Raw genomic sequence first — 12,689 nt, 5'->3', positions numbered from 1 at the left:
TTAGGCTTTTAATCCATTTTGAGTTTGTTTTCGTGTATGGTGTTAGGGAGTGTTCTAATGTTATTCGTTTACATGTACCTGTCCAGTTTTCCCAGTGCTACTTATTGAAGAGACTATCTTTTCTCCATTGTATATTCTTGCCTTCTTTGTCATAGATTAGGTGACCATAGGTGTGTGGGTTTATCTCTGGGCTTTCTATCCTGTTCCATTGATCTATATTTCTGTTTTTGTGCCAGTACCATACTGTCTTGATTACTGTAGCTTTGTAGTATAGTCTGAAGTCCAGGAGCCTGATTCTTCCAGCTCCGTTTTTCTTTCTCAAGATTACTTTGGCTGTTTGGGGTCTTTTGTGTTTCCATACAAATTATAAAATTTTTTGTTCTAATTCTGTGAAAATTGCCATTGGTAGTTTGATAGGGATTGCATTGAATCTGTAGATTGCTTTGGGTAGTATAGTCATTTTCACAATATTGATTCTTCCAATCCAAGAATGGTATATCTCCCCATCTGTTTGTGTTCTCTTTGATTTCTTTCATTAGTATCTTATAGTTTTTGTTCTAATTCTCTGAAAATTGCCATTGGTAGTTTGATAGGGATTGCATTGAATCTGTAGATTGCTTTGGGTATTATAGTCATTTTCACAATATTGATTCTTCCAGTCCAGGAAAGGTATATCTCCCCATCTGTTTGTGTTGTCTTTGATTTCTTTCATTAGTATCTCATAGTTTTCTGCATACAGGTCTTTTGTCTCCTTAGGTAGGTTTGTTCCTAGGTATTTTATTCTTTTTGTTGCAATGGTAACTCAGATCTTTTTATCTTGGAAGTCTCAATCACACTGTTTTTGAAATCTGTCTTGTGGTTTTCAAACTGTTTTCTACTGGGCCCTAGGGTAATAGAAGTGTCTTGGGGCTGCCATGGAGGCTGAATCGGCATGGAAGGGCTCAACTAGGGCAGCATTGCTTATAATCTGTGTTACATGTGGAGACTTGACGTGGTTCAGCAATGGGGATGAAGGGGGAGACTCGATGTGGATCAGCAGTGGGGATGAAGGGGAAGGGAGAGAGAGGAGCAGAGGATGCCTGCCAGGTCTCTGTTTTGGTGTCTAATTGGTGGTGCCCTTAATTGTTTCTTTCCAGAGAAAAGGGCAGTGCTTCTTGAATTTCAGTCATTCATGCACCACCTTGTTGATTTTTGCCACATCTGAGGCACCTGTATTATTATTTATCCGTCGTTTTTTTTTTTGGCTGCGCCGCACGGCTTGTGGGATCTCAGTTCCCTGACCAGGGATTGAAACTGGGCCCTGGCAGGGAAAGCCCAGAATCGTAACCACTAGGCCACCAGGGAACTCCCTATTTATTCATAATTTAACTTAAATTTATTTAGCAGGAAATTACAGAAATGACAGGCTTAGTGTACTACTTATATATTTTATTCATCTATTTTCAAGTAACTAGATTAAAAAGTAGAGTACAGATTGTTATTTCACCTACTACCTAAAATTATTTCTTATATCCCCAGTGATATGTATTTCTCACAATGGGAAACATTCACATAGGGAATGTGGGAGGAAAAGCAGCAAACAACTGCTTAATTGATAATTCTTTTAAAGTAAGGGAAAAGTGGCAGAAGGCAGGAGTTAATGAGTAGGAGAAATTTGCATTAATATAGTCTGTGTTTGATACTCTATATGGAAGTCTATATGGAAATGTTTTTTTTTGGCTGCACTTCCCTGCTTGCGGGATCTTAGTTCCCTGACCAGGGATTGAACCCGGGCCCTCGGCAGTGAAAGAACAGAGTCCTAACCACTGGACTGCCAAGGAATTCCCTGGAATGGTTCTTTGTTTTGTTTTGTTTTGTTTTGCAGTACGCGGGCCTCTCACCGCTGCGGCCTCTCCCATTGCGGAGCAACAGGCTCCGGACGCGCAGGCCCAGCGGCCACGGCCCACGGGCACAGCCGCTCCGCGGCACGTGGGATCTTCCCGGACCGGGGCACGAACCCGCGCCCCCTGCATCGGCAGGCGGACTCTCAACCACTGCGCCACTAGGGAAGCCCTGGAATGGTTCTTTGGAACCATTTAAAGACCACATCTTTGAAGGTCTGGGAAGAATAAATGGACCAATAGGATGAAAGAGCCCCAGTTGGCCAGAGTAGCAGTAGCTTTTATCAACATTTGTGGGTTGCCACCCTAAGATTACCAAGGTTAAGTGAAACCAGCAGTTGTCTTTTGTCATCCCTTTTATATATAGAGGAACACTTTCTTGAGAATTTTCTCATTCATTTTTATTTTAAGGATTTTTTTTTTTGGCCACACTGCACCACATGTGGGATGTCAGTTCCCCAACCAGGGACTGAACCCATGCCCACTGCGGTGGAAGCATGGAGTCCTAACCACTGGACCGCCAGGGAAGTCCCTAAGGATATTTATTTTGGATAGATGTTGATGTCCTTCTCCTTCCCCCCTTTACAGGCAGACTTCCTTCCATTGCAAACTTAAAGCTGTAGGGAAGTTTCAGAAAAGTTGTTTATAGTGTTATAGTGTAATTCATCTTTTTTGCAGGACTAATTATATCAGCTATTCTCAAAGTGAGGTCTGGGACTCTCTGAGAACTTTTCAGGGAGTCTGCCAGGTGAAAACTATTTCCATAATAATATTAAGATGTTTTTTGCCTTCTTTACTCTCACTCATTCATGAGTGTACAGTGGAATTTTCCAGAAGCTATGTGAAGTGTGATGATGTCATCACTCTAAAGGCTAATGGAATGTGTGCTTCTGTACACTTGTGTTTTAAAATTTTCGCATTTTAATTTCTAATTTGATCACTATGGGTAGATATAACCCTCATAAACAAAAACTCTTTAGGGTTTTTCATAATTTTTAAGAGTAGGAGTCCTGAGACTAAAAAAGTTTGAGAACTGCTGAATTAGGTATTTAGAATCAAAATGGCAAATATGGTTGTCTTATCAATAAAAAGTTTTAAATTCATTAAGTACACTAGCATTGTACGAACACCACCACGATGATTACGAAAGTAATACCTGTTTGGGGACTTCCCTGGTTGTCCACTGGTTGGGGCTCTGAGCTTCCACTGCAGGGGGCCCAGTTTCCATCCCTGGTTGGGGAACTAGGATCCCTGCATGCCGTGCATTGTGGCCAAAAAAAAGGGGAAAAAAAGTAATACATGTTTGTAAAACCCTCATACAACACAGAGGTATAAAGAGTATGAAGTGCAGTCTTCATATAATCCTCCTCAATTTTAATAGATTCTTTTTATGTATATGTAATTTCTTAATCTAAGTGAGATTGTAATATATATATTTTTGTAATCTGCTTCTTTGTCTTTACTTAGAAGTTTATAATGGACTTCCTTCCATGTTCATTTTGTATATTATGTATATATACACACACATATATACGGAGAGAGGCAATACAAGAACGAGAAAATGATTATACTTTTTAATAGTTTCATAATATTCCATTGTATGGATGGATCGTAATTTTTTATCCATTCCATCATGATTAGCTGTTTTCAATTTTTGTTATTAATGATGCTGCAGTGAACATTCTTTTACCTCTCTGAGTCTCATCTGTAAAATGGGAATAAGGATAGTATATATCACATAGGATTGTTGTGAGGATAAATAGGATAAGACTTGTAAAGTTCTTGGAGCAGTGTCTGACACATAGTAGGCACTCAGTAAATGATAGTTATTATTGTGCGAACCTCTGTGTACTCTTTTCTAATTATGACCTTAGGATAAATTCATATAAGTGTAATTGCTGGGTCAAAGGATATGGACTTTAAAAAAAAACTTTTCGTTGTAAAATACAGATACAGAAAACCATACAGAACAAATATAAAGTGTAATGAATTGTTATAAGGGGAACACCTTTGTAAACCCCAGCCAGATCAAGAAATAGAATTTGGGGCTTCCCTGGTGGCGCAGTGGTTGAGAGTCCGCCTGCCATTGCAGGGGACACGGGTTCGTGCCCCAGTCCGGGAAGATCCCACATGCTGTGGAGCGGCTGGGCCTGTGAGCCATGGCCACTGAGCTTGCGCGTCCGGAGCCTGTGCTCCGCAACGGAAGAGGCCATAGCAGTGAGAGGCCCACGTACCGCCAAAAAAAAAAAGAAATAGAATTTGGCCAGCCACCCCAGAAGGTATCCATGTGTCCCTACCCAGTTACAACACTCTTCCTTCCCCTAAAATAACCACTATCCTAAGTTTTACCCTAATCACTTCCTTGAGTTTCTTTTATGGTTTTGTCACCCAAGTCTACATCCCTAGATGCTATAGTTTAGACTTGATCATCTTATGTATCTTTTTTCAGTGTTTTTTGTGAGCATTTTCAAATGCACAAACAGTTGAATGAATTATATAGTGGACACTTATAAACCCAGCACCTAGATTCTATAATTAGCATTTTCTGTGTTTGATTTGTCACCTTTCTATCCATTTGTCCATTCCTTTATTATTCATCCAAACAATGGTGCATTTTCCTCTGTCCCTGATTCCTTCAAATTGGTAGATGGATCCCGCGGCTTGATTAGATTCAGGTTTGATCTCTTTGGCAAGATAAAGTAGTGATGTGTTCTTTCATCAGGAGGCACGTGATATCACCAGAATGTGGCACATTTGTTACAATTGATGAATCTTCATTGATACACCATTATCACCCAAAGTCCATAGTTTACATTAGAGTTCACTCTTGGTATTGTACGTTTTATGGGTTTGGACAAATGTATAATGACGTATTCATTGTTACAATATCATACAGAGTAGTTTCACTGCCCTAAAAATCTTCTGTACTCTGCCTATTCACCCCCTCCACCTGATGTCTTTTGTTTCTCTCTTTTACTATGATAAGTGGATCCATTAATTCCTTAGAGGTTGCTGAGGCTGAAGAAACTGGAGCTGCGGAGTGAGCATTCATCGACCAGGAAACAAAACCCTTTTCTCTTGCAGTGTCTATCCAGCGCCCTCTACTGATAAAGCTTCATTCAGTGGCAGGTTGCGAAGGAGAATTATTTAAAATATTGAAAGGTCCCAGATAATTTTCACAGAGGTCAAAGAGCATGAATTTGGGGATGAGAGGCAATAAATCAATAACTGGCACGCCTTACATGCCTGTACTACAATACTCTGATGAAAGAGACCCCTTGCCTGTCTCCGGAAATCTCTGTGCGGCTCTCCTCTCTCTGGTAATCTGCCCCACAAAATCTAGCCCCCTTGGCCTCTCTGGACTTTGAACTTTGTCTTCTCAACTGGGAGAGATTGCAGGGCTCTGCTTGAGTACCCTTTCCCTGCACCACAACCTGGAAATCCTCTCTGGGAAGGAAGCGTGAGGCTTCCCCTTCTCTGGGTGATCACTCTTTTAATGTTCTTTGTTGTCCAAGGTCTGAAAACTGTTGTTTCGTATATTTTACCCATTTGAAAAAGTTGTTTAAGGTGAAAGAGTAAATCTAGTCTCGTGTTATTCAATCATGTCTGGAGGAGGAAGTCCAGCTCTCTTGCTTTCTTTTTGCATACGTTTGCTTCGTGTAACTTTGCCTATCCTTTCATTTTTAACTTTTCAGAATCTCTTTTAGATGTGTCTCTTTTATACAACATGTTGAGTTTTGCTTTGTGGTATCTTCTGAAAAATCTTTTCCTCTTAATAGGTGAGTTAAGCCCATTTACATGTATTGATATGACATTTGCTTTCAGTTCTGTTTTATTACATTTTCTTTACTATTTTGATATTTCACATTTTATTGATTCTAAGACTCATGTTTCCCCATATTTTAACATTTATGAAATCAAGATGTGTCTTCCAGTTGATGGCATGTTAAAGGTTAATTGACAGTGTTTCTTTTTAGCAGTACATAAAATAATGATTTTTTAAAAAAATTTTTAAAAATTATTTACTTAATTAATTTATTTTTGGCTACATTGGGTCTTCCTTGCTGTGTGTAGGCTTTCTCTAGTTGTGGTGAGCGGGGGCTACTCTTCATTGCAGTGCATGGGCTTCTCATTGCAGTGGCTTCTCTTGTTGCGGAGCACGGGCTCTAGGCGTGCGGGCTTTGGTAGTTGTGGCATGTGGGCTCAGTAGTTGTGGCTCGCGGGCTCTAGAGCGCAGGCTCAGTAGTTGTGGCACACGGGCTTAGTTGCTCCGCGGCATGTGGGATTTTCCCGGACCAGGGCTGGGACCCGTGTCCCCTGCACTGGCAGGCAGATTCCTAACCACTGTGCCACCAGGGAAGTCTGTAACGATGTTTTATAAGTGATGGCATTTTAGATTCCATGAAATATAATATTTATTTGAACAGTCTTTATGTGGTCTTCATTTTTATTGTTGTAATTCTTCTAATATTTAGGGTTTGTATTTCTGTTATAGTCCTTTCATTTATACCTACTTATTAGTCACAGTTTTTTTTTTTTTTTTTTGGCTGTGCCACACAGCTTGTGGGATCTCAGTTCCCCGATCAGGGGTTGAACTCTGGCCGAGGCAGTGAAAGCCCAGAATCCTAACCAGTAGGCCACCAGGGAACTCCCAGTCACTTCTTTCTTTAGAGGGTGTTATGCAGTTTCATGATTCTGTGTCTGGTCATGGATTTTTGTTTTGCTTTTTAAAAAAAAAAAATTAATTATTTAATTATTTTTTGGCTGCATTGGGTCTTCATTGCTGCGTGCGGGCTTTTCTCTAGTTGTGGTGAGCGGGGGCTACTCTTCGTTGCGGTGCGCGGGCTTCTCATTGTAGTGGCTTCTCTTGTTGTGGAGCACGGACTCTAGGTGCATGGGCTTCAGTAGTTGTGGCACGTGGGCTCAGTAGTTGTGGCTTGTGGGCTCTAGAGCGCAGTCTCAGTAGTTGTGGCACACGGGCTTAGTTGCTCTGTGGCATGTGGGATCTTCCTGGACCAGGGCTCAAACCTGCGTCCCCTGCATTGGCAGGTGGATTCTTAACCACTGCGCCACCAGGGAAGTCCCTGTTTTGCTTTGTTTTTAATCCTGTTTGTAATTCCTTAAGTTTCCTGGATTGGTGCCTTTTATCAGTTCTGTAATTCTCAGCCATGGTGAGATATTTTCTTTCCTTTTCAGACTCCAATTAAAGCTATGTTAAATGTTATTTTCTCCTCCATGTCTCTCTTTTGCTTTTTTTAAAAATAAATTTATTTTATTTATTATTTTTGGCTGTGTTGGGTCTTCGTTGCTGTGCGTGGGCTTTCTCTAGTTGCGTTGAGAGGGGGCTGCTCTTCCTTGCGGTGTGTGGGCTTCTCACTGCAGTGGCTTCTCTTGTTGCGGAGCACAGGCTCTAGGCCTGCAGGCTTCAGTAGTTGTGGCTTGTGGGCTCTAGAGCGCAGCCTCAGTAATTGTGGCACACGGGCTTAGTTGCTACGTGGCATGTGGGGTCTTCCTGGACCGAGGCTCGAACCCATGTCCCCTGCATTGGCAGGCAGATTCCTAACCACTGTGCCACCAGGAAAGCCCCTCCTCCATGTCTGTTAACTTCCCTTCTGTATTTTCCACTTTTTTCCTGTGCTGTGTTCTTCTGGTCTATCTTCTAGTCTATAAATTCTCTTTTCACTTGTTCCTTTTCTTAAGAGAAGAGAATTTCAGTAATCATCTTCTCATTTCTACAAGTTTTGTTCTTCAGATCTGCTAGGTCATTATTTTGTACTTTTCTGTTTCATGCACATGCTTTCACACTTGTATGTGATGTCTTTAAAATATATTAAATTTGGTTAATTTTAAATCTGCTTGCGATCATTTCTGGAGCTGAACTCTTTACAAGTTGGTCTCTGCTGATTCTTGCTCCTTTTCTCCATTTTTTGGACTACATATTTATTGTTCTTGAAGATTGTTTGTGGAGTTTCTTTGAGTCCTAGGGTCGAAGTACTTTCCTCCAGAGAGGATTTTCCTTTACTTCCACAAGGAGTCTTTGGGAAATACCAGTCTGGGACCACCTTAAAGCAAATTCATAACTTGAACTTTCCGGGGCCACCATGATGATGTGAATCCAGCCTGCAAATCTATATCAGGGCTGGTCTGTGGCCACAACTTTTTAAGGACAGTTTTATTTCTCTCCCCCCACCTCTGCCTTGTTCTGTTTAGCTTCAAGGCCATCTTCCCAATAGTCCATTGGGACTATAGGAGCAGGTTCACTTCTGGCTCACCTTTACCCTGAGGATGTTACTTTTGGAGGGGGTGGGTGGTCTCAGCTTAATGTGCAGAGGGTCTCATATTAGCCTTTTCGCCTGGGAGGACCTTCCCTGAGTTCCCGCCTCCTCATCCCATGAAGCTACCCAAACCCAAGTTCAAGTTTGCCCAGCTCAGCAGGTGACCTCAGGGCAATAGTAGCATCAGTGCTCCCTTACCCAGCTGACCTCTCTGGCTTCCTACTTTCCCTTAGAATTTGGCATGGTAGTTCCTTACTTTCTTGTCACCTCATGTTGCTTTTTTTCTTTTTTAAATTTTAAAGACTTTACCTTTTTAGAGCAGGTTTAGGTTCACAGCAAAATTGAGAGGAAGGTACAGAGATTTCCCATCTACCCCTTGCCCCACCCATGCACAGTCTCCCCCATTCTCAGCATCCTCCACCAAAATTGGACATTTGTTAAAACTGATGAACCTACATTGGTCCATCACATCGTAATCATCCAAAGTCCATACTTTACATTAGGGTTAACTATTGGTGTTGTACATTCCATGCTCATGTTTCTTTTAAGGAGATATTTGTTATATTTATCATTTGTAGTTTTTAGCAGGAGATTTGGCCCAAATAAGATTGGAATTGGAAATCTAGTTAAAGTTTTAAAGCATAATTTTAATATCTAGTAGGAAGGAAACTAACATTTAATGACTTCCTTACTCTGTGCCAGGTGCTGTGCTAGGTCTTTCTGTATAATTTCTCACTTAATCCTCAACAATTTTATGGATTAAGTGATGATAGCCCCATTTTACAGCTAAGAAAACTAAGGCCCAGAAAGACTCATGTACAAAAGATAGTATGTGGCAAAATCTGAATTCTATCCCAATGTTTCTTGATCCAAATTTTGATCTCTTTGTACCATACCAAACTGCCTCATAGTTTTTGAGCATCTACTGGATATTAGCTCTGAGGATATTTTTGAGAAGTGCCTGACACATAGTGGATGTTCAAAAATATTTGTTGAATGAATGAATGATCCAGACAAAGTTCATAGGCTTGTGATCTACTGGGGAACACAATTTACTAGGGGATGCAAACATGTAAATACACTGAGTACAATTTGATGTGGTAAGTGGCAGAGATGTGAGCTGAGTGCTATGAGAGCACAGAATAAAGAATTCTCTTTAGTAACTTTTCAGATTATAAGTAGAGGCTATGGCAGCAGATGAGTCTGGAGAGACAAGCGGGATTCAGATCCTGAAGGGCCTTGTTACCACTTTATCTGTCAGATTGAGTATGCGTGACGGTGGTTGAAATGCTTTCCATGGGCAGATTTAACCCTCACAGCACTCTGTTATGATTTCTACAGTATAGGTTCGGAAACCAAGACACTGAGAGGTTAAGCAACTCGGCCAAGGTCACACAGGCCAGCACATGTCATTCCTGAGCTTTGAACCTAGCCAGTTTGACTGTGGAGTCTTTAACCCCTATGCTGTGCTGCTTCTATTAGTATGTATCACGCACATACCTCTGTACCAGTACATGCTCTACTAGCTGCATTTTATTTCTCTGTATGTTTATACCATCTTTCATTTAACTGTACTGATAGACATTTTTGGTTGTTTCTATGTTTTTGCAATTATGGACAGTATTGTGGTGAGCAGTACTTACTTTCCATCCCAAGCTGATTCTGATACACCGCCTCAGGATCACTCGTACCGTCTTCTTTATCATCACTGTACTAAATGATCTCTAAATTTCCTTCAGGTCTATCACTCTCAATTCTGAGATTCCTCGTAATCTAGGAGTCCTGCATGTTGTAGATTACTCAACATGGTAATTGACAAGGCTCATTTGTACTCATTCTCTGAAGATTAAAGGCCTGGGTGACATAATAGCTAGTATTTAGGCTTTCTATGCCAAGCACTGCACCAAGTACTTTACATACATTATTCTGTTTAATCCTCTCAAAAATCTTATGGACAATCCTATTATTGTCCCCAATTTTAAAAAGGGGAAACTGAGACTCAAAGAGGTTAAATGACTTGTCTGTGATCATATAGTAAATGGCTGTCTGATTGCAAAGTTCATATTGTTAACCCTTATCTTAGTTTGCTAGGGCTGCTGTAACAAAGTACCACAAAATGGGTGTCTTAAAACAACAAAAATTTATTGTCTCAGAGTTTTGGAGACTAGAAGTCCGAGATGAAGGTGGCAGCAGAAGTGCTTGTTCCTTCTGAGGGCTCTGAGGGAGAATCTGTTCCATGCCTCTCTCCTAGATTCTAGTGATGGCCAGCAGTCCTTGGCTTGTGGCTGCATCCCTCCATTCTCCTCCTCTGTCTTTACATGGCCTTCTGCCTGTGTGTTTCTCTCTCTACATGGCCTTTTCCTCTTTTTATGAAGACTCTGGTTATATTGGATTAGAGCCCACCCGAATGGCCTCATTCATCTTAAATTGATTTTTGTCTTACAGAGACCCTATTTCCAAATAAGGTCACATTCACAGGTACAGTGGGTTAGGACTTAAGCCTGTCTTTTGGGGGGGGGACACAGTCCAACCCATCACAACTCTTATACAAAAACTGCCCCCCAAATCCTTATGGAAAAATAGTCCCTCACTCTCCCTTAACCACTGGTTCTCAAAGTGTGTTCCAGGACCAGGAGCATCAGCTCGTTAGACATACAGAATCTCAGGCTTCACCCTAGGCCCAGCAAGTCAGAATCTGCATTTTAACAAGATCCCTGGGCAATTTGTATAAACTTTCAAGTTTAAGAAGAATTGACTAAGATAATTATCTTCAGATATAGTTGTGGCTACTAGGGAGTGAACTAATGAATACTTGGCTGGTAGAGAGAGTTTCACTCCGTTTTTATCTGTTTGATGCTTCTGATTATAAATGTAGATATATCCTCATTATACAAAATTTCGTAAGTACAGAAAAATCTAAAGAAGTAGAGGAAAAATTATTGCCTATAATCTCACTACTCAGAGGCTCCACAGTTAACATTCTGAAACACATCTTCCTTCTCTTTTTTCTTGCTTCATTACTTTTACCATAAATAAAGCCCAAACTCATTTTGCGGTACGCGGGCCTCTCACTGTTGTGGCCTCTCCCGTTGCGGAGCACAGGCTCCGGACGCGCAGGCCCAGCGGTCATGGCTCACGGGCCCAGCCGCTCCGCGGCATGTGGGATCCTCCCGGACCAGGGCACGAACCCGTGTCCCCTGCATCGGCAGGCAGACCCTTAACCACTGCGCCACCAGGGAAGCCCAAGCCCAAACTCTTGATAGGCTTAAACTTTAAGTACTGATAACACTTTATTAGTTTATTTGTATTACTTCATAGTTTTGTGTGGTTAAAAATCCAGCGATGCATGCATTTGTGAATTTTACATTTGCACTATTATTCCTTTGTAACAACTATTTAAAACTGTAGAATTAACTAACATCTTAATTTTAGGCCAGATGCTCAGGGCTGCAGTTTTTATCTTATAAAAACACATTTACACTTCAGTATGCTTAATTTATAGCTTGATTTTTTAGAAGTAACATATCCCATTTTCATTCCGTGATTAGATTTTATATTTTTTAGTTTGTAGGAAAAGTTCAAACTTCTTTCAAATTTCTTTATCTTTCTGCAGTCCGAATTCAACAAAAGTAATACTTTCTACCTCTTCAGCCATGTCGATATTACCATTACATATCATGGGGAAAGTGAAACAAATTGGGGTATTGTAAGATTGGTTATTGCTAGACTTGATCCCAAAAGGTAATTATAGAATCTCTTTCTAATTAGTTCCATTAATTTAAAAATTAATTCAAAATGTAGAAGATCTCACCAGAATTTTTATTTTTAGGATACATGTGTGATATAACCTTAGACATAAAGTTTGAAAAATCAAATAGGCAGGGACTTCCCTAGTGGTGCAGTGGTTAAGAATCCACTTACCAATGCAGGGGACACAGGTTCCATCCCTGCTCCGGGAAGATCCCACATGCTGTGGAGCAATTAAGCCCGTGCGCCACAACTACTGAGCCTGTGCTCTAGAGCCCACGAGCCACAACTACTGAGCCCACGTGCCACAACTACTGAAGCCTGCACACTCTAGGGCCCACGTGCCACAACTACTGAGCCCGTATGCTGCAACTACTGAAGCCCGTGCACCTAGAGCCTGTGCTCCACAACGAGAGAAACCACTGCAGTGAGAAGCCCATGCTCTGCAACAAGAGTAGCCCCCGCTCGCCACAACTAAAGAAAGCCTGCACGCAGCAATGGAGACCCAACGCAGCCAAAAATTAAAAAAAGAAAAATCAAATAGGCAATTTTATTCCATTTAACCTATAGTAAGCATCTGAATAACATGTAATGTGAGGAAGAACTGACAGATCTGGAAGAGAATTGACTTATTGAGGGTATCTTAACTCTCTTCTTTAGTTGCTGCCATATGACAAAGAGATTAGATTAAGATTTGTGTTTCTTCAGAGGACAATTCTAGTACCAGTGGAGTCTATTAGGCAGGTATCAGCTGGGTATAAGGAAGAATCTGCTAGCAATTAGAGCT

General features: G+C 41.1%; 1 pseudogene; it reads left to right on the top strand.

Annotated features, from left to right (window-relative positions):
* The window catches only part of LOC137217195 (transmembrane 9 superfamily member 2-like), a 102,393-nt pseudogene that overhangs the window by 17,461 nt on the left and 72,243 nt on the right, over window positions 1-12,689 (top strand).

Source organism: Pseudorca crassidens, chromosome X (genome assembly GCF_039906515.1).
Source record: "Pseudorca crassidens isolate mPseCra1 chromosome X, mPseCra1.hap1, whole genome shotgun sequence".
NCBI lineage: Eukaryota > Metazoa > Chordata > Mammalia > Artiodactyla > Delphinidae > Pseudorca > Pseudorca crassidens.
Note: the sequence above shows the minus strand (reverse complement) of the source record. Positions and strands in the feature narration are given on the sequence as shown.